Source organism: Meles meles, chromosome 2, assembly GCF_922984935.1.
Source record: "Meles meles chromosome 2, mMelMel3.1 paternal haplotype, whole genome shotgun sequence".
NCBI classification, from domain to species: domain Eukaryota; kingdom Metazoa; phylum Chordata; class Mammalia; order Carnivora; family Mustelidae; genus Meles; species Meles meles.
In genome coordinates this window covers 145,954,535-145,977,512 of record NC_060067.1, presented here as the reverse complement: position 1 = coordinate 145,977,512, position 22,978 = coordinate 145,954,535, and positions in this window count along the sequence as shown.

Here is a 22,978-nt window from a genome sequence, read left to right as displayed (position 1 = left end):
TGGTGCTGGCATTAACATATAGGGAAATAGTCAAGGCAAAACAAAAACACAAAGAAACTACTGTAAAAATATTGTATTATTTGGATTCAATCACCACCAATCTTGCCAAATCCCTGTGGATTTCTATTGTCCTGCATTGCAAGAATAAAGAAAAATATAGGGGTTGATGCCAAATTGTTTTAAGTTGAATGTTTTTCAACTTTTTTTCAGATGTCAGTAGTTTTTTTAAAACTCTAGGGGTGTTGCAATATTTTTATTGTTCTGATATGTGTTTAAGAAATATGTAAATTTTAGACTTTTTTTTAGTTGCCATTTTTCAAGTAACTGATTTCATTTGTGAATATGCTGAAACTCAAAAGAATGGAAAAGAATAAATATTAGTGTGAAAATCATTCTTTAAATGCATGAGTGCCAGACAGGAAAAGCTCTTGGTCTTTTCCTATATTTGATCAATTGGCTTGTCTAATCCATTTGGCTAGGGAAGGTTGGCCTGACATGACTTCAGATTAGTTTAATAGGGATTAAGGTGGCATGAAGTGTATAACACCATGCATTTGCAAGTCCAAACATGTTTGGAAATTCATTTGTCTTTGGGGGGAGGCTAGTTCAAACTCCAGCTATATTTACAAACAGATTCTAGCCACAGCCGAGCAATTTGGAGCTGGGGAAAGTAACTGTGCCTGCCTTTCCTTAAACCCACAGGGCCTTTGATTTCTGCCCAAATAAAGCAGGCCTTTGGCATTCAGCTCTCTTAGCTGGCAAGCTATCTGCATAATGTCTGCAGAATTTAGAATGGCCAGGAGGGGCAGGTCAAAGAGAGCCAAATTATGATATCACACCCATAAAACCTCATCAGTAGTGACATACAGAAAACACTCAGTGAATTGCTTTCCTTAATTTGTCCTTATTAAGAAATTCTAAGCATTGCCTTCATTTCTTGGCAAGTTTCAGATTCAGCCCTTTCCCTTTCCTTCATTCACTGATTTTCCTTGAAAAGAACAGGCACCATGGGCACTGACTGACAGTAGTTGAAGAAATGTGTCTTGGGGAATCTAAGATGCTTGAATTACCCAGGAGGAATGTGTTATTTGTCTTTGGGAGAGCCAAAAACTTTCCAGAACCTCTGGTATGAGTTAGAATGAGAGCTGTTTCTACAAAGAAGTAAAAGAAAACCTGACTATAGAGAATTCTGTGTTTCTCTCTTCTCTAGAAATAAAGATAGGAGCTCTGATATACCCTGGGACCAGACTCTAATCTGGCCCTGCACTGCCATGATCTGACTCTGGAAAGAAGAAACAGGAATGGCTGTCAAGTTGTCATAATAGATGCAAGATCAGGGAAAGGGTGGGATATGCAATTGAACACAGGCCCAGCTTTTCTTCAGGTCATACATGTTTCTAAAGCTGAAAATCTGACAAGTCTACAAAATTGACATCAAGAGGAACTGAAGGAAGTGTGAAGAACTGATGGAAAACGTTTCCTGGTAACCATTTGATCCTGTCAGGAGTTTAGAATGTCATCAGTATGAAGGCAGATATTCAGAAGATTCAGCTGCCTTGTCTGCTTGTCTGACATGGGTCCTGGGAAACATGACCTGAAAGCCTTTACTTAAGAAGCAGAATTTATAAGCCATTACACTGCCATGTGGAACTTTCATGTATAGGTAAATAGTGAGAAAAGAATATAAGAAAGCTGAGACCAAGAAAGACAGAAATAAGGAAAGAAGACTTATCAGAGCATATTTTAGATTGGAATGAATGGACAAAGTGCTTTGAATTGAAAGAGAGGATCAAAGATACAGCATTGTTTCACAGGCAAATTTTAAAGAAGCAGAGATATAATTTATGGTAGTACAAATGAATCCGTGTTCTTTTGCATTTTTACCTACTGTGCTAAATTTTATTTCTCAGGTTGTATACTTTGAAAATGCATGTTCCTAAATATTTTTAAAATCCTTTAGTTATTATCAGAACTAACTGAATTAGGACATTTTGGCTAGTTGAAAAGTATACTTTTAACATAGCCTTCCTAGTCACTGGCAATCTTAAGGACTTCCACGTTAAATAAGCATATCAGAAGGATCCTTGTCAGTCACGGGCATTGATAAATGATGTGAAATTCCATGCCCTGATAGTATGTGGGCAGAGAACCTTGATGACGGAGATACCCAAGTGTAGATGTTACCCACTCCAAGGACAGATGAAAAAAACCAAAAATCCCAAAGCATGACTTAAAGAAGGACATCAACTGTGAAGAGAGTAGCTCTTTCTCTCTGCTATCTTATTGATTTGACCAAAATATTGCCTGGAGAAAGAAGTCCTACACCAAGGTAAGAAGAGACAATCATGACTCTCATCCAGATTCAATGTGAATGAAACAAACTAGAACTATGCTCTGATTTTCTAAGGATATCAGAATCTTTTTTTTTTTTAAATTTCAGTGTCTATTTTTTCCCCCATTTTATTTATTTTTTTCAGCGTAACAGTATTCATTGTTTTTGCACAACACCCCGTGCTCCATGCAAAACGTGCCCTCCCTATTACCCACCACCTGTTCCCCCAAGCTCCCACCCCTGACCCTTCAAAATATCAGAATCTTAACTGGTTTTATACTACCATATGAAGCCTTAAACATATTCATGCTAATTCCATCTAGGTGAAGAGTCACGATATTCAATTTCAAAAGGCAAGACCAAGATTTGAAGAGGCACAGGTATGGACATTGGGGAGAGTATGTGCTCTGGTGAGTGCTATGAAATCTGTAAGCCTGATGACTCACAGGCCTGTACCCCTGGGGAAATAATATATTATAAATAAATAAATAGGAAACAATGCAAAACAAAAACAAAATATATATGAATAATTGAGAGAAAGGCACCCTGGTTAGAGACTTTGACCAGTCTAGGAACTTCAAGTCTAGTGCAGATTCCACTCCTGACCAGGTATAGAGGAAGGGACTAGTTGAATCTAAGTTCCCTCTTAGCTCTGCATTTCTTTTTCTGTCTTGACTCATCTTCCCAAGAAATACAACCATTTAAAAAAAAATGAGATCTTGCCATTTGCAACAACATGGATGTGCTTAGAGGGTATAATAAGTTAACTAAGTCATTTAGAGAAAGACAGATACCATATGACTTCATTCATACATGTGGAATTTAAGAAATAAATACAAATGAACAAGCAAATAAAAAAAAGGGAAACAAAAAGAGACTCAAACACAGAGAACAAATTGGTGCTTGCCAAAGGGGAGGTGGGTGAGGGTATAGGTGAAGGGAATTAAGAGTACGCTTACCATGGTGAGCACTGAGAGATGTATTGAACTGTTGAATCACTATATTGTACAAATGAAACTAATATAACACTGTGTGCTAATTAAATTTCAATGAAAAAATAAAAATAAAGAAAGAAATACAGTTTGAGTCTCAAGAGCACTGAAGAGCAATGAAGAGTGAGTCTGATTTCTTTTGCTTTTGGAAAAGACCTGCAGTTCTGTATAAAAAATTATTTGTTTTTTCTTTGGTGCATGCCACCTTTATTTTAATATCTTGAAAACTAAACTTGTTGGTTTATGATTTTTGGAAAGTTCAGAGGTAAAATTATTATACTGTTTAGTTGTTTTTATTTTCAGGTATAAGTTATGAATGCACTTCCTGGAGCTTATCCCTTACTATATCTTCACTGTAGCCAGCTGGATCTGTTGTTAGGGTCAATTATAGAGATTTGATTTAACTTAGGTGGTATGTTGAGATTTTCTGCTCCTGGCCTCTTTTTTAAACAAAAGATGAAAACCCACACAAGCTTACGTGAGCTAGTATAACAATATTTTTGGTTTTACTATTTCTATTTTTCTTCTTGGTGGTAGGGAAAAATAAATGAGAACTCTGGGTCAAAGGTCCTCAGATTTTTACAACTACTCGTTCACTCTATTCAACAGTTTAAGCACATTTAAGTAAAATGAAAGAAAATGAAAATGAATTATATGCTAAAAGCAAGCTCTCTGCTTTCAACAGTATCTTGGCTGATGATTCCAGGCAGTGCTGAAATAGGAACCCTGGAGGAGATACTAAATATGAACCAGTGTACTCTATTCTCCCTTCTCAAGACGAACATAAAATGGTCCTGCTCAAAAAAAAAAAAAAAAAAAAAAAAGGTCCCTGCTCTTGTTGATGTACATATGCATAAAACCTCAAGCACAAAACACCTCATCTTTCAATACCTTTGTTCTGCATGTTGATTGAACAGGGAATTTGACAAAAATGACAGTTTTCTTACCACTATCAATAAAGAAATGTAAACATAAAAGCAATGTGTTTACATATGGGCTCATGTGTATTCACACATGAGTGTGTGCTCATGTGTATTCACACACATGTGGGGAAGAGGTGAGGAGATATTCCGAATTGAGTCCTCTTGGTGTGAATCAGCAGATTAACATTTGACCACTCTAAATGTTATAAGGGCTTCTGGCACCTGAAGACAGAGGTAGCATCAGCCATTTGGACTGTTTAGTTTTGCAGGTTCTTGTGTCAGCCTGGTGTGTGTAGTTAGGCCTCTCTCATCTCCAGATTGTTCTGGGAGGTCTTTTGCTATGCACCGTCCCGAAGTTCTTTAGGGAACCCTCATGGGATACTGATTATACTCCGTGTCTGAAGATGGCACAAACTGTCACTTTGCCCTTTTATATATTTGGCTTTTTAATGTAAAACTTCTCCTGGTTGTTTTTTTTTGTTTGTTTTGTTTTGTTTTCTAGTTTGGATGTTGAAGATGAGGAAGGGAGATAGTTGTGTCTCTCACTACTGTGTTAAGCCACAGGTGCCCAGATGGATATTCTGCTGCCTTGTAGTAAGGCTCATTAAAGACCTAGTCAACAGGCTTCTTGACACACAGGCTGCTCTGTTGTCACTGAGGTTAGAATTTTTCCCCTTTTCGTTCTTTTATTATTTCCTTGGCACCTCTAATATTGTGTTGAAGATCATCTAAGACTGAGACAGAATGAGGTGTGATGTGAGGAAATTGGAACCAAATGTGTTTACTGTACTGGCACATGTTCCACACATTTCTAAAGCTGACAGGTTTATCTGGATAGTCTATTTTTCCAGGTCATAACATGCTCTTTTAACCCCTGAAATCTCCACTTCCCTCCTCCCAAAACAAGAATGTCAGAAGAACTTTAAAAAATTGCCTTAATACTTTTATTCGTATCAGCTTGAATATCTTAATGATGGCTTTCAACGAGAGCAGGCACACCACACATAAAACATTAAGTTATTTAGAACAGACAATATGCAAATGAGAGCTGAAGATATTTTCTATTTGGGGCATTTGGAAAAAAAACAAAACATGTACCTAAAGGTTCTAATTCTACTATTTCTTGCTCTCTTATGCACAACATTCCTGGCCTTGGAAACATGAGTATCATCCTCATCCTTATCAGAAATACATCATAAAGCTGAGTTTAGACAAGGATGGGTGAGTATGGACATGGTGACAGAAGAAAGTCTCAACAGTCAACTCCAGTGGTCTGGCTAGTGAATTACATGAGAGTGTCAACAACTCTTTTTATCAAGTTTTGTACAAAATGGGTAAAGAAATGCCAGAAGCAAAAAACAATTTCTGTGCAGAAAGCTTTGGGTATATGTTCCCTAATTCATACCTCAAAAGCAAGGAGAAAATGGTAGCTTATAAAATTGCATAATCTTGAGATCCTTCTCTTCTCTGATTCCAAACAGATTAAGAAGAACAATTTTAATTTTTTTTAATTTTTATTTTTTAAGAAGAACATTTGTTTTTAAATGTGGAAGGAAGATGTTGCTTGTGTAAATGAACTTTGAGGGTTCTGAATACTCTCAATACAAAAATACAAAACTGAAGGATGATTGGAAGCAATGGATGGATTATAAATAATAAATAAAAATTCATACACACACACACACACACACACACACAATTATTTGGATTGCTTCCTTTGTTGTCAAATCACACAACCAAAAAAGTCTCAGAAAGTAAACAGAGGTCTGCCTCTTATTCCATAGGGTAAACTCGATTTCTGTGTATAGAGAGGTGGGTCAGAGGCAACTGTCAGCTGGCATCCTGGGAACTTCATTATTGGATTGGCATCATGGGAATTTGTCCATTCTGTGCAAGACAATTTGTTAAATTCCCATTCATGTGTCCAAATGCATGATTAGGGACTTATAGTAACCACCCATGTTCACACATCTATCATTCAGACACAAAACAAAATACAAAACACCAAATGTCTATAGAGTTGAGCCAGATCTTTCTTATCTTTGAACAATCAAAACTTATAAAAGCCTCAGGGAACTGAAATGATTTATGAATGTTCAAAGTTGTTAAACTTTTGACAATTGTTCTTGCTAAAACAAAACTGTCTACATTATCTTGTATTACCATAAAGATTTTGACAAAAAAAAATTTGTTTCTAAAAAAAGAATATTGTTTTCTTGTTATTTCTTTCCTTTCTATTTAGATATTACAATTTAAAAACATTCATTTTTTTTTTCTTCTTCTGAAAGCTGTTCTAAGTAGGAGCATCTGGGAGAAAACAGAGCCTTCCCAATGCAGTGTAAGTAAAATCTTTGTCCTGTATGGTTTGCAACTTATGTCCTGTCACCAGGCTGACCAACTAACTAGACATTCATAACCTCTTAAACTGCCAGGGAAAATTGTAGGTTTTAGAATATGTGGACCCACGTCTGGTGAAAAAATAGTGTTGGATAAAAAGCCTAGATAACTCATACTTTACTGTGAAAGCTCCAGAGTCCTGCTACTATTTCTTTTTCTGCCATGCATATTTTCACAGAGCAATTAGCAGAGTATTGCTAATGTTTATGTTCATGGAAAATTAGCAAACAAATGTATTATTTTCTAAAGCATTCATTTATGGGTAAATCTGTGGCTTATAATCAGTGTTTCATTTTTAAATTCTTTTAATCATGTGGTTTCTTAAGAACAGTCAGCTGTCAGATTTTTTCCCTAGATACAGAGACTGGGAGCAGAAAAGGCACACAGCAGTGAATTGCAAAGAGAAAGAATTATGATTTGTATTCTCTTTACTCACTTCTTAGGTAAAACCAAAAGATGTGAAATGTGGTAAATGAAAAACATAACTGATCCATTGTGGTTAAAGACAGACTTCTTTTTTTCTTTTCAGCATTAATTTTAGGTTATGAATGTTTCACTCTTTCGTGAGATCTTAAGGCCCTCTGTTAAAAAAAATAATTATGTTTCATTAACGTCTGATTGCACATCTTGTCAGCCTTAGATGACAGAATGTAAACACCTAGAAAATCTCTAGACCAATGTTGATATCATTGTTGACAGCACCGTTCTTTCAGATTTCAGTTACAATAATCAGTGTCTTTAGGCATTCTTGTCCAGTGATGGTGGGATTATAAATTGGTGCAAGCATTTTGAAAACAGCTTGGCAGTATGCTGTAAGAATCTTAAAAGCAAATCCCTTGAGCTAGGCATTTCTCTTCTTGGAGTACAACATAAGGAAAAAGTACCAGAAACAGAATAAAGAGATCAATTTGTTGATTTTTATGTAAACTGAGGAACCCCAGTTCCTTCAAATATATGGGATTATTATTTTCTTTTAATATCTAGGTCAAAAAGACAAGCTTTCACCTACATTAACTATAGAAAAGTCAATGACTTTCTAAACTATCAAGGACTATGAGGTTGAGGTGGGGACAAGAGATACTTATATTATTATGTTGGTTGTTATAACTTCTCCAAGCTCCCTCATCAGGTCTTTACTGAATCTTTGGGACATCCCATCTCTGCTTTTCCATGTCACACAAGTCTTGTTGGTCCATTTCATGCCATTTACATTATTGTCCCCGGGACCCCGAAGATAACTGAATTTTTGGGAATGGTGGGAAAGGTTTGCAGAACAGGATAGGAAATAACTTAAAAAGGATCTGGATCACATTATGTTATTAAAGCCTGTTTGCCATCCTAGAAAATCCCTTCCTGGCTGACTCTCTCTTGGGGCTCCTGACCATCATCCTATTGATGGGCACTGGTCTCTCCTTTCAAAAACTCTTTCCCATTTCCTAGTTACCCCAAGTCCTGGTCATCCCAACTTCCTGTTTCCCTCCCCTGGCCCTGGCCTTGTCTCCTTTCTGAGGACCACATGGTGGTATTACAAATCATTTTTTATTTCAAAATAGTTTTCCCTCAGAAGAAATATATTTTTACTTTATTTGGTAGAACAGTTTAGATTCTTTAATTTTAATGTCCCCATTCTAAATTTTGCCTGGGACCTATTTTTTTTTTTAAGATTTTATTTTTAAGTAATCTCTACACCCAACATGGGGCTCCTGATTTCACAACCCCAAGATCAAGAGTCGCATGCTCCACTGACTGAGCCAGCCAGGCACCCCATGCCTGGGACCTATGTTACCTTTTAAATCAAAGGGTCTATTAAATGGTATTGTCAACTCCAAAAGCAATCTTTTTCTGAAGTTGAATTCTGTTCTCATTGCTCCCTGCAAAATCATGAAACAGAATGTTTTTCTGATGGCTTGATAAGCTGATAAAACTAAAAGTAGTCTGAAAAAAAATTAATGTTCCCTCAAAAGGAAAATGGTTAAGCAAATAAAGTATATTCATAGAATAAAATAATATCTTATAATTATAAATGATATTTATGAAGAAGTTTTTGGTTTATATGTCACTATTTTAAATGACATAACATGAATAACATATGATTTTGACCATGTTAAAACACTTGAATAAGCAGAATAAAATAAACTAAAATATAAGGAGCATCTGTTCTGAATGGCAGAATTATATGCAATTTTTATTTTCTTTAAACATTTTAAGTGTCCAATTTGTCTATAATAAGCATATATTAACTTTATGACTTAAAAATAAATTTGTTTAAAATTCTCAGGAATTTGGACTTTGAAATCTATAACTTCTCTTTTCTTCTGATTTTCTATCCACAATTATGGTATAAATCTGGTCAACATGGACTCAAATACAGTTAATGATCAGGGATGAATGATGGAACCATTAATCAAAGAATTTAGGCTAATAATTATATAACTTAATAGGGGAAAAGATGTAAAACCACATGTTTTCTAGGAACATCATTTAAATGTTAGTCACCTATCAAGAAGATGCCATATATATACAATTTTCTAAATTGCAAACCTCGCCCCATGTTAGAAGTCAATTACATCTATCCCACTATCTTGTCATATTCTGTTCATGGCAATATAGGCGAACACTCAACTCTTCCACTGCTTACTCATATAAACTAAGACCACTAAATTGTATATGATTAAAGCCATCTATTGGAATTAAACTGTCCCTTTCCTGACATTTTGGGCTACTGTGCAACCAGACTGTCCATATTCTACCAGATTTATGAGAATGAGTGTGAATCTGCGTGTATTGTTTTGCCCGGTGAGTCTTGTGAAATGTGCTGGTTTTTAACCTGTTTTCATAGCCCTCATCAGATGCAGCTGGAAACATATTATTCTTAGTTTAACATCTTTCTTCGTAAGATCAAATATTGCGCCTGGGTGATAGTCTCAAAAAGCCAAGTAATATCAAAATCAATGACATAGGGGCGCCTGGGTGGCTCGGGGGGTTAAAGCCTCTGCCTTCGGCTCAGGTCATGATCCCAGGATCCTGGGATCGAGCCCCACGTCGGGCTCTCTGCTCCGCAGGGAGCCTGCTTCCTCCTCTCTCTCTGCCTGCCTCTCTGCCTAGTTGTGATTTCTCTCTGTCAAATAAATATTAAAAAAAAAAAAAAGAAGTGGATGCACGGCCTATTGTCTGGTGTGTTCCTTTCAGTGAGAGAATAGGTATGTGCCTTCTTTCTTTAAAAAAAAAAATCAATGATATAGGCAATCCATTTATTACACAAGGTATAAGCATGCAGTGGGATATACTGGAGCACCAGAAGTCCTTACAGTGTAGCTACCAACCACAGGCAACTATAATCTCCTTAGATGGGTCTTTCTTTTTGATATAATGAAATACACAATTATTAATAACATATGTTTATGATTTCCAAAATTATTTAAATACCCTTAGCAATAAACAATGTAAAGCATGAGATCCTTTTTTGTTGTTGTTTTTTAATTAGGAAAAAAGTCTTTTATTAAACTTGGTATATCTGATTTGAAATGATGTTTCTCTTATTCCTGTCTCCTGGAACCACAGATCTGAGGAATAAAGTCAGTAGAGTTTTTCTAATAAACACATATTTGATGGCTCACTTCAGCCCTCAGTTTGAGATAGCAACCTCTTTGCCTTCTGAACTCTGAGTTATACCTTAAGTCTGAGAGTTACAAAGAAAAATAGTCTTTAGCTCTGAGTAGGCCATGATAAGACTAACTCAAAGGGAAATTTATATCATGCAGGTTCTGCGATTATTTCAAGGAGAAAGTAAAGTTTAGAATTGAACACAGAAAAAAAAGTGTTGCATTATAAGATCTATTTGTTAAAAAAAGGAAAAAAGTCTGTTAAATTTTTATTAACATATAATGTATTATTTGCCCCAGGGGTACAGGCCTGTAAATCATCGGGTTTACATATTTCATAACACTCACCATAGCACATACCCTCCCCAATGTCCACAACCCAGCCACCCTATCCCTACCCCCCGCCCCAGCAACCCTCAGTTTGTTTTGTGAGATTAAGAGTCTCTTATGGTTTGTCTCCCTCCGGATCCCATCTTGTTTCATTTTTTCCCTCCCTACCCCCATGACTCCCGGCCCTGCCTCTCAAATTCCTCATATCAGAGAGATCATATGATAATTATCTTTTTCTGATTGAAAAGTCTATTAAATTTATCTTTCAATAAAGATAGTAACATCATTGAAGTGTACTTCCATAACTAAACAATTTTCATTGAGAAGAAACTGTTTCCACAAGGCCAAATATATGTACCAAATATTTTAAATCCTGTGTGACCAAACTAAAATTATGGAATAATTGCCCTGCAGTCTTAATTTTAGTATGTGTGATTGCCAGGTAGCTTCCTAACAATGGTCGAAGTCCTCTTGGACAATGTTTCAGAGCACACAGACTCTGGAAGTCGATAGCCTGCATTCAAACACAGATTCTTCCACAAACTGGCTGTATGACCTTGAGTTTATTATTTTAATCTCTTTAAGCATCAGTTTTCATGGGAATAAAATGGAGACATGACATTATTAACTTCGCAAGATTGTTGTGAGAATTAAAGGGAAGATAGAACACATAGAATACTCAGAACAGTGTTTAGATAATATTAAATGTTCAGCTGGTGGCTATTGGTGACCATGATTTCCAAGGATATTTGTGTGAGCTGGAAACTAAAAGCTCCATAATGCTATAAAAGCTAACTCCCACTTCACAGGCCCATATGGCCATTTTATTTTCATTTCTAAATATTACCTATGAGCAACTTTCTCTAAATACTTAGATTTCATCTCTGTGGTTGATAAGTAAATTATTTTCTTATTGAAAAAATCTTGGACCACTGCAAAAATAAAATTAAATTAAAAAAAGAGAAAAATATGAGGGAGATAATTTGAATGGTGAAATCTATAATGAAATGCAGATTTGTTTTCCCTCAAGAAAATACCAGCTGTTGTTCTCCCCAGAATATCAATTGTCACCAAGCATCCAACAAAAATTGACAAAATATATCTGCCAGGGCCTTAGGGTTATAAAATAAATAATACAAGGATCCTGCTCTCAAGCAGCTTTTCTTTTAGAGGGGAAATAGGGCAAATACCAAATAGCCTTCCTGTAAGGTAAAAAGGGGTAAGTGTCTGAAACATAGGGATAAAGTGTGTTGGGAATTTAAAGGAAGGTATAATATCATTCTTTTTCAAATCTACTGATCAAAGAAAAATTCATGACATTTGAACTGGCCGTTGAGGGATAGCAAGATTTGCATGTGATGTTGTAAAGAAAGCACAGCAGTAATGGCAACTGCATTAGCAAATAAGATTAGTTTTGATTTTTCTAGACCCAGGTTTGTGTAACAAGTTATTTTCTGCATGTATTTTGCCTATGAGATAACTCAAAGTTTGAGATAATTAGAGTCCTTGTGCTGTACCTTATAGAAAGATTAGCAGAAAGATGACTCCTCTTATAACTGCTTTCCCTCAAAATTAATTCAAAATGGGTCATAGAGATTCATATGAAAGTTAAAACTATAAAATTTCTTGAATTTTATGTAAAATTCTAGCAATTACTTTACAACCTAAGGGTAGATTTATCAGCATTTTAAAATTCTACTTTATAAAAAATTACAACTTGTGCTATTGAAAGACACCATTAAGAAAATCATAATAAAAGTACAGACTGGAAGAAAGGTACCTCTATTCTGAATATATAAAGAACTCTTAAAATCTAGTATATCCAACCTAATTAACAACAAAACGGCAGAAAACTTTAGCTTATATTTTACCAAAGAATATATACAAAAGGTCATTAAACATAGGAAAGGATATTCAACATCATTAGTCAAGAAAAGGAAAATAAAAGCCTTAATGAACTTCAACTAAGTAAATTAAAAAGAATGACCATTTGAAGTGTTGATGAGAATGTGGAACAACTGGAAATACACATTGCTGGTAGAGATGCATAATGATACAACCACATTGAAAAAACAGTGTGACAATTCCTTATACAGCTAAGCATACTTATGACTCAGCGGTTCCACTCCTAGGTATTTAGTCAAGGAAAATGAAAAATGCATGTCTACAAATAGACCTATGTTAAGAATACAGAATTGATAGGTTTGATATAATAGGTTTATTAAAAATGACTTATGAGAGCAGGGTATATAATTCTCAAGTACAAATGGAACACTTAAAAAACTGACCATGTACTAGATAAAATTACCTGCCACAATACAATTTCAATATTGAATATTATATATCATATTCTCTGATCATTAGAAAACAGTAAAAAATTCCTTCCTCACACCATGCATATTTAATAATTTAAACATCTACTCATGATTAGAGAAATATCATAAAAATTAGGAAATATCTATAACTGATGAACATAAACCTACTACATATCAAAACTTTAGGGATACAGTGTAAGCCATGCATACAGATTAATGTATAATCTACAAATGTATTCATTAAAAAAGAAGAAGTGGATGCCTGGATGGCTCAGTCGGTTAAGCATTTGCCTTCAGCTCAGGTCATGATCCTAGGGTCATGGGATCCTGTCCCATGTCAGGTTCCCTTCTCAGCAATGAATTTGCTTCTCCTTCTTCTTCTGCCCCCCTCCCTCATTGTTCTCTCTCTCTCAAATAAATAAATAAAAATCTTTAAAACATAAAAAATATTAATAAAAAAAGAAGAATAAAAACACAGGAGTTAAACTTTCAATTTTGGAATGTATGGACATCAGAATAAACCAATGTAGGAAGGAAATAATAGAGACGAGAAGATTTTAATAAAGTAGAAAAGAAAGAAATAATGACAAAGATCAGCAAATACCAAAGCTGTTTATTTGAAAAGATGATTAAGTAGGAAAATTTTAAAGCAAGAGTGACCTAAAATAATTAGGCAGAAATAAACAAGATTAGAAATGGAAAATAGGCTATAAGTAGAAATGCATTTGAGACTTAAAAATCCTCAGGAAATAGATTGTTTCAACTTAACTGAAAATTCAGAAGAAACAAAAAATTTTCTAGAAAAAAAGGTTTTTCTATTTCTTTAGAAGCAGTTTGGCATAACGATTGAAGGCAACTTCTGGGATGTATGAACTTGAGCAAATTGACTAAACTCACTTTTTCCATTTGGAAAATGTGAATAATCAGAATGCTTCATAAAAATGATATAAAGATTTAATTAATAATGTTATAACATGCATGAAAAGCTATCAGGCAAATATTAAGTGCTTGATGCGTATTAATGTTTATTATTTTTGTTAATATTAATTACCAACTCTAACTCAAGAAGAACAAAAAAATAAACCAATTGCAACTAAAAATTGAATTGAAAAGTATACTCTTTCTATAGTCACCATTTCTACTGCTTTATAAATGAGCTTTACCAGGCTTTCATATACCAATCTTGATTTTTAATAAACTGCTTCAGAAAATTGCAAAAGAGAGTAATCTACTAAACACATTTTATAAGGTAGATATAACCTTCCATGAGGACACTATTATGCTAGATGAGGACAGTACAATAGTCCCCCCTTATCCATGGTTTTACTTTCCATAGTTCAGTGACCTGCCATCAACCACTGTCCAGAAGCAGGTGATCCTCCCTCTAACATATTATAAGAAGGTCACTAGTAGTCTAATGTTACATTACAATGCCTACATCATTCCCCTCACTTTATCTCATCACATAGGCATTTTATTATCTTACCTAATCACAAGAAGTTGAATAAGATATTTTGAGAAAGAGACTGAATTAATATAACTTGTATTACAGAGTATTGTTATAACATTCTATTTTATTATTAATTATTGTTGTTAATCTTGCATTATGTGGCTTTAGGCATGCACTGAGGTGTGCAAATAAGGGGGTACTACTGTACAACACAAGAAAAGTATAAACTAATGTTATTTACCAATATAGTGTTAAAACATGGTCACATCAATATATATAATAGCTGAAAATTGACAAATTCAAGAGTATATGAAAAATAAATTAAAATAAAATATTCTGTGAAAAGAAGATGAAACATTAAATAATCTACTAATGTAATACATATAATCTCAATGAATTCAGAAAAAGTAAGTTGATGAAGTTTAATACAAATCAATGATAAAAATGTTGCATGAATAAGTGCAAACTTTATAAAATTTATTAACTTTAATTTCCAACAAAATAGAATATGATGTTAAGCTTCATTTTTCAGAAAGTTGCAGCAAACATCATACTTAATGTTTAGATTCTAGACACATTCCCATTAATGTAAAGAGCAAATGATAATTCCTGCACTCAATATTTCTATTCAATATTGTCCTGAGGTTATGCCTATTAGAATAGAGGAAAACAAAGAAATAAGAACTTAAGAATTGGAAAGGAAGAGATTATTCTTTACTAGATGAAACAATTATTATTTACTTGGACAATATGCAAACTTTTAGAGAAAATATGAATGCTAATTTTGTTAGATATGAATCCAAAATACCTAAATCAACGGTTTTCTTCTATAACAATAACTGTTAGATAATGTAATAGAAAACAAATTCCATTTTATTTTATTTTTAGCTATAAAATATAAAGGCATGCAAGTATAAATATAACAAAATCTTAAAGAATTTATGGAGAAATTAAAAAAATTTAATGACATGAAAGAAGTCAATAGTGAAGAAATGTATGGTGTAAATTAACATCATTTAAATTAAAATGTGGACTCAATATTGCAATGATTTAAATTCTATGAAAAGTAATCAACATATTTCATTAAAAATCTAACCAGAGTATTTCATGTAACTAGAGAAACTCTTTCTAAAGTTAACATACTTGAATGGATAAAGGAGATGTGGTATATATAAATAGATATATAGAATAGAATATTATTGTTATTAAAAAAGAATGAAATCTTCCCATTTGCAACATGGATGGAGCTAGAGAGTATTATGCTAAGTGAATTAAGTTAGTCATAGAAAGACATACCATATAATTTCACTCACAAGTGGAATTTAATAAACAAAACAAATGAGCAAGAAAAAGAGACAGTGGCAAACCAAGAAACTGACTCTTAACTATAGAGATGAAACTGATTGGTTGCAAGGGGACGTGGGCAGGGGATGGATGAAATAGGCAATAGGGATGAAAGAATACACTTGTAATAAGCACTGGGTGATGTATGAAAGTGCTGAATGAATCACTATATTGCACACTGCAATTAACATTACACAGTATCTTAACTAACTGTAATTAAAATAAAAACTTAATTTAGAAGAACAAAAGGCAAAAGCAAGAGTTAAGGCAAATTAAAGTGGAATACATTGGAGCAGGGCAGGTCCTTAGGAATCTATGGAAATGAAGATAGTGTATATGAAAGCAGAAATGGACAAATAGACCAAAGGAACAGAACAGAGAGCCAGAAATAGAGCTACTATGAAAATCTTATATATGATAGAGGTGACATGATTAATCAGTGGACTAATGAATCATTAACGATGGGAAAACTGGTAATCTACACGGAATGTAGTAATAATAATAATAATAGGACTCAAGATCAAACTATACCCAAGAAGGAAGGATTATTTCTATGGGGAGATTCTGATCAAATGTTCAAGGTAAATGTAAGGAAAATAAAAGATAATGTGATGTTTAAGTAGCAAAAGATTTTTTTGTAACTGAAATATTGATAGATTTGAGTATACTAAGAAGGACAGAAGACAAAAAGAAAAAAGTCTGTATATGAACAGATTTCATAAACAAAATGGAAAAACAAGTCAGAGACTGGGAGAAGATTTTTTGAATAGATGAAATCAAAACAAGATTGGGAAGCAGTGAGTTAAACCATCTGAGTTCAAAATCAGATTGCACCACTTATTAACTGGATAAACTTTGGCAAGGTAATTCATATCTATGTGCTTCAGTTCTCTGTACATACAGAATAGGGATAATAGATCTCCCCACCTCGTAGGGTGGTTGTAAAGATCAAATGAGTCGGGGCACCTGGGTGGCTCAGTGGGTTAAAATCTCCACCTTTGGCTTAGGTCATGGTCTCAGGGTCCTGGGATTGAGCCCCGCATTGAGCCCTGCATCAAGCCCCACATCAAGCCCTGCATTGGGTGCTCTGCTCAGTAGGGAGCCTGCTTCCCCTTCTCTCTTTGCCTGCCTCTCTGCCTACTTATGATCTCTGTCAAATAAATAAATAAAATCTTTAAAAAAAATCAAATGAGTCAATAAAAATAAAATGCCCCCAAATAGGACCAGGTCGATTAAATGCACTCAATAAATGTTAGCCATTGCTTTAAGTGATTATTATTAAAATATAGAAAGAAATCCTAAAAATAAGTGAGAAAACAATAATCTAATCAAAATGGGCAAATAGTAGTAATTTAAAGAAGGCACCTAAATGTCCCATAAATATTAGAAAAGATCAATCTCATGCCATTTCATGCGCATCACATTGAAAAGATCATTGTGTATATGAATTACGTCTTTTTTTAAAAAAATTTTATTTATTTTTTATTTTTTTATAAACATATAATGTATTTTTATCCCCAGGGGTACAGGTCTGTGAATCGCCAGGTTGACACACTTCACAGCACTCACCATAGCACATACCCTCCCCAATGTCCATAACCCCACTCCCCCTCTCCCACCTCCCACTCCCCCTAGCAACCCTCAGTTTGTTTTGTGAGATTAAGAGTCACTTATGGTTTGTCTCCCTCCCAATCCCATCTTGTTTCTTTTATTTTTCTTGTACCCCCCTAACCCCCCATGTTGCATCTCCACATCCTCATATCAGGAGATCATATGATAGTTGTCTTTCTCTGATTGACTTATTTCACTAAGCATGATACCCTCTAGTTCCATCCATGTTGTCAGAAATGGCAAGATTTCATTTCTTTTGATGGCTGCATAGTATTCATTGTGTATGTATACCACTTCTTCTTTATCCATTCATCTGTTGATGGACATCTAGGTTCTTTCCATAGTTTGACTATTATAGACATTGCTGCTATAAACATTCGGGTGCACGTGCCCCTTCGGATCACTACATTTGTATCTTTAGGGTAAATACCCAGTAGTGCAATTGCTGGGTCATAGGGTAGTTCTATTTTCAGTATTTTGAGGAACCTTGATGCTGTTTTCCAGTGTGGTTGCACCAGCTAGCATTCTCACCAACAGTGTAGGAGGGTTCCCCTTTCTCCACATCCTCGCCAGCATCTGTCATTTCCTGACTTGTTAATTTTAGCCATTCTGACTGGTGTGAAGTGATATCTCATTGTGGTTTTGATTTGTATTTCCCTGATGCTAGGTGATGTGGAGCACTTTTTCATGTATCTGTTGGCCATCTGCATGTCTTCTTTGCAGAAATGTCTGTTCATGTCTTCTGCCCATTTCTCGATTGGATTATATGTTCTTTGGGTGTTGAGTTTGCTAAGTTTTTCATAGATTTTGGACACTAGCCCTTTATCTGATATGTCGTTTGCAAATATCTTCTCCCATTCTGTCAGTTGTCTTTTGGTTTTGTTAACTGTTTCCTTTGCTGTGCAAAAGCTTTTGATCTTGATGAAATCCCAATAGTTCATTTTTTGCCCTTGCTTCCCTTGTCTTTGGTGATGTTCCGAGGAAGATGCTGCTGTGGCTGAGGTCGAAGAGGTTGCTGCCTGTGTTCTCTCAAGGGTTTTGATGGATTCCTTTCTCACATTGAGGTCCCTCATCCATTTGAGTCTATTTTCGTGTGCGGTGTAAGGAAGTGGTCCAATTTCATTTTTCTGCATGTGGCTGTCCAATTTTCCCAGCACCATTTATTGAAGAGGTTGTCTTTTTTCCATTGGACATTCTTTCCTGCTTTGTCGAAGATTAGTTAGCCATAGAGTTGAGGGTCTATTTCTGGGCTCTCTATTCTGTTCCATTGATCTATGTGTCTGTTTTTGTGCCAGTACCATGCTGTCTTGATGATGACAGCTTTGTAATAGAGCTTGAAGTCTGGAATTGTGATGCCACCAACTTTGGCTTTTTCTTCAATATTCCTTTGGCTATTTGAGGTCTTTTCTGGTTCCATATAAATTTTAGGATTATTTGTTCCATTTCTTTGGAAAAAATGGGTGTGATTTTGATAGGGATTGCATTAAATGTGTAGATTGCTTTAGGTAGCATAGACATTTTCACAATATTTGTCCAATTCTGGAGCATGGAACATTTTTCCATTTCTTTGTGTCTTCCTCATTTTTTCATGAGTACCTTGTAGTTTTCTGAATACAGATTCTTAGCCTCTTTAGTTAGGTTTATTCCTAGGTATCTTATAGTTTTGAGTGCAATTGTAAATGGGATTGACTCCTTAATTTCTCTTTCTTCTGTCTTGTTTTTGGTGTAGAGAAATGCAACTGATTTCTCTGCATTGATTTTTATATCCTGACACTGTACTGAATTCCTGTACAAGTTCTAGCAGTTTTGGAGTGGAATCTTTTGGGATTTCCACATATAGTATCATATCATCTGCAAAGAGTGATAGTTTGACTTCTTCTTTGCTGATTTGGATGCCTTTAATTTCTTTTTGTTGTCTGATTGCTGAGGCTAGGACTTCTAGTACTATGTTGAATAGCAGTGGTGATAATGGACATCCCTGCCATGTTCCTGACCTTAGCGGAAAAGCTTTCAGTTTTTCTCCATTGAGAATGATATTTGCGGTGGGTTTTTCATAGATGGCTTTGATAATATTGAGGTATGTGCCCTCTATCCCTACACTTTGAAGAGTTTTGATCAGGAAGAGATGCTGTACTTTGTCAAATGCTTTTTCAGCATCTATTGAGAGTATCATATGGTTCTTGTTCTTTCTTTTATTAATGTGTTGTAACACATTGATTGATTTGTGGATGTTGAACCAAACTTGCAGCCCTGGAATAAATCCCACTTGGTCATAGTGAATAATCCTTTTAATGTATTGTTGAATCCTATTGACTAGTATTTTGGTGAGAATTTTTGCATGTGTGTTCATCAAGGATATTAGTCTGTAGTTCTCTTTTTTTGGTGGGATCCTTGTCTGGTTTTGGGACCAAGGTGATGCTTGCCTCGTAAAATGAGTTTGGAAGTTTTCCTTCCATTTCTATTTTTTGGAACAGTTTCAAGAGAAGAGGAATGAGTTCTTCTTTAAATGTTTGGTAGAATTCCCCTGGGAAGCCGTCTGGCCCTGGGCTTTTGTTTGTTTGGAGATTTTTGATGACTGCTTCAATCTCCTTACTGGCTATGGGTCTGTTCAAGTTTCGATTCCCTCCTGGTTCAGTTGTGGTAGTCTCTTGGAATGCATCCATTTCTTCCAGATTGTCCAATTTGTTGGCGTAGAGTTGCTCATAGTATGTTTTTAAAATTGTTTGTATTTCTTTGGTGTTAGTTGTGATCTCTCCTCTTTCATTTGTGATTTTATTTATTTGGGTCCTTTCTCTTTTCTTTTTGATAAGTCTGGCCAGGGGTTTATCAATCTTATTGATTCTTTCAAAGAACCAGCTCCTAGTGGAATTGATTTTTTCTATTTTTTTTTGTTTGTTTCTATTTCATTGATTTCTGCTCTGATCTTTATGATTTCTCTTCTCCTGCTGGGTTTAGGGTTTCTTTCTTGTTCTTTCTCCAGATCCTTTAGGTGTAGGGTTAGGTGTGTACTTGAGACCTTCTTGTTTCTTGAGAAAGGCTTGTATTGCTATATATTTTCCTCTCAGGACTGCCTTTGCTGTGTCCCACAGATTTTGAACCGTTGTGTTTTCATTATCATTTGTTTCCATGAAGTTTTTCAATTCTTCTTTAATTTCCTGGTTGACCCATTCATTCTTTAGAAGGATGCTGTTTAGTCTCCATGTATTTGGGTTCTTTCCAAATGTCCTCTTGTGATTGAGTTCTAGCTTCAGAGCATTGTGGTCTCAAAATATGCAGGGAATGATCCCAATCGTTTGAGACCAGTTGAGACCTGATTTAGGACCCAGGATGTGGTCTATTCTAGAGAATGTTCCATGTGCACTAGAGAAGAATATGTATTCTGTTGCTTTGGGGTGAAATATTCTGAATATATCTGTGATGTCCATCTGGTCCAGTGTGTCATTTAAGGCCTTTATTTCCTTATTGATCTTTTGCTTGGATGATCTGTCCATTTCAGTGAGGGGAGTGTTAAAGTCCTCTACTATTATTGTATTATTATTGATGTGTTTCTCTGATTTTGTTATTAATTGGTTGATATAGTTGGCTGCTCCCTCGTTAGGGGCATAGATATTTAAAATTGTTAGATCTTATTGTTGGACAGACCCTTTGATTATGATATAGTGTCCTTCCTCATCTCTTATTATAGTCTTTGGCTTAAAATCTAATTGATCTGATATAAGGATTGCCACCCCAGCTTTCTTCTGATGCCCATTAGCATGGTAAATTGTTTTCCATGCCCTGACTTTAAATCTGGAGGTGTCTTCAGGTCTAAAATGAGTTTCTTGTAGGCAACATATAGATCTGTTTTGTTTTTTTATCCATTCTGATACCCTGTGTCTTTTGACTGGGGCATTTAGCCCATTAACATTCAGGTAACTATTGAGAGATATGAATTTAGTGCCATTGCATTGCCTGTAAGGTGACGGTTATTGTATATTGTCTCTGTTCCTTTCTGATCTACTACTTTTAGGCTCTCTCTTTGCTTAGAGGACCCCTTTCAATATTTCCTGAAGAGCTGGTTTGGTGTTTGCAAATTCTTTCAGTTTTTGTTTGTCCTGGAAGATTTTTATCTCTCCTTCTATCTTCAATGATAGCTTAGCTGGATATAGTATTCTTGGCTGCATGTTTTTCTTGCTTAGTGCTCTGAATATATCATGCCACCTCTTTCTGATCTACTAGGTCTCTGTGGATAAGTCTGCTGCCAATCTAATATTTTTACCATTGTATGTTATAGACTTCTTTTCCCGGGCTGCTTTCAGGATTTTCTCTTTGTCACTAAGACTTGTAAATTTTACTATTAGGTGACGGGCTGTGGACCTATTCTTGTTGATTTTGAGGGGGGTTCTCTGCACCTCTTGGATTTTGATGCTTGTTCCCTTTGCCATATTAGGGAAATTCTCTCCAATAATTCTCTCCAATTCTTTTTTTCTCAATAATTCTGCTCCCCTCTCTCTTTCTTCTTCTTCTGGAATCCCAATTATTCTAATGTTGTTTTGTCTTATGGTATCACTTATCTCTCAAATTCTCCCCTCAAGGTCCAGTAGCTGTTTGTCCCTCTTTTGCTCAGTTTCTTTATTCTCTGTCATATGGTCTTCTATATCACTAATTCTTTCTTCTGCTTCATTTATCCTAGCAGTGAGAGACTCCATTTTTTATTGCACCCCATTAATAGCTTTTTAAATTTCAACTTGATTAGATTTTAGTTCTTTTATTTCTCCAGAAAGTGCTTTTTTATCTCCAGAGAGGGTTTCTCTAATATCTTCCATGCCTTTTTTGAGCCCAGCTAGATCATTCAGAATCATCATTCTGAACTCTTGATCTGACATATTACCAATGTCTGTGTTGATTAGGTCCCTAGCCTTCGGTACTGCCTCTTGTTCTTTTGTTTGTGGTGATTTTTTCCGCCTTGTCATTTTGTCCAGATAAGAGGATATGAAGGATCAAATAAAATACTAAAATGTTGGCAAACCCCAGGAGTATGTGCTTTAACCAAATCAGAAGAGACCCCAAATCATGGGGGGGGGGAGGGGATAAAAAGATGTTCAGAAAAAAAAAGAAAAAGTTAAAAAAAGAAAACAAATAAAGAAAAAATATAAAAAAGAAAGAAAAAAATATTTATATTTGATAAACTAGTTAAAAAACATTAAAAAGGGGGTGCCTGGGTGGCTCAGTGGGTTAAAGCTTCTTCCTTCGCTCAGGTCATGATCCCAGGATTCTGGGATTGAGCCCCACATTGGACTGTCTGCTCAGCAGGGAGCCTGCTTCCCTTCCTTTCTCTCTCTGCCTACCTCTCTGCCTACTTATGATCTCTGTCTGTCAAATAAATAAACAAAATCTTAAAAAAAAAGTTAAAAAAGAAAAGGGTAAAAGTTAAAAAGAAAATTTAGCAGAAGAAGAAATGAAAATTGAAAAAAAAAATTAAATTAACAGCAAGACTAAAGAATCATGGGGAGAAAGCCCTGAGTTCCGTGCTTTGCTTTCTCTTCTTCTGGAATTCTGCTGCTGTCCTTGGTATTGAATCTGCTCTACTTGATAGGTGAACTTAGTCCTGGCTGGATTTTTCATTGATCTTCTGGGGGAGGGGGCTGTTGTAGTGACTCTCAAGTGTCTTTGCCCAAGGCGTAATTGCACTGCCCTTACCAG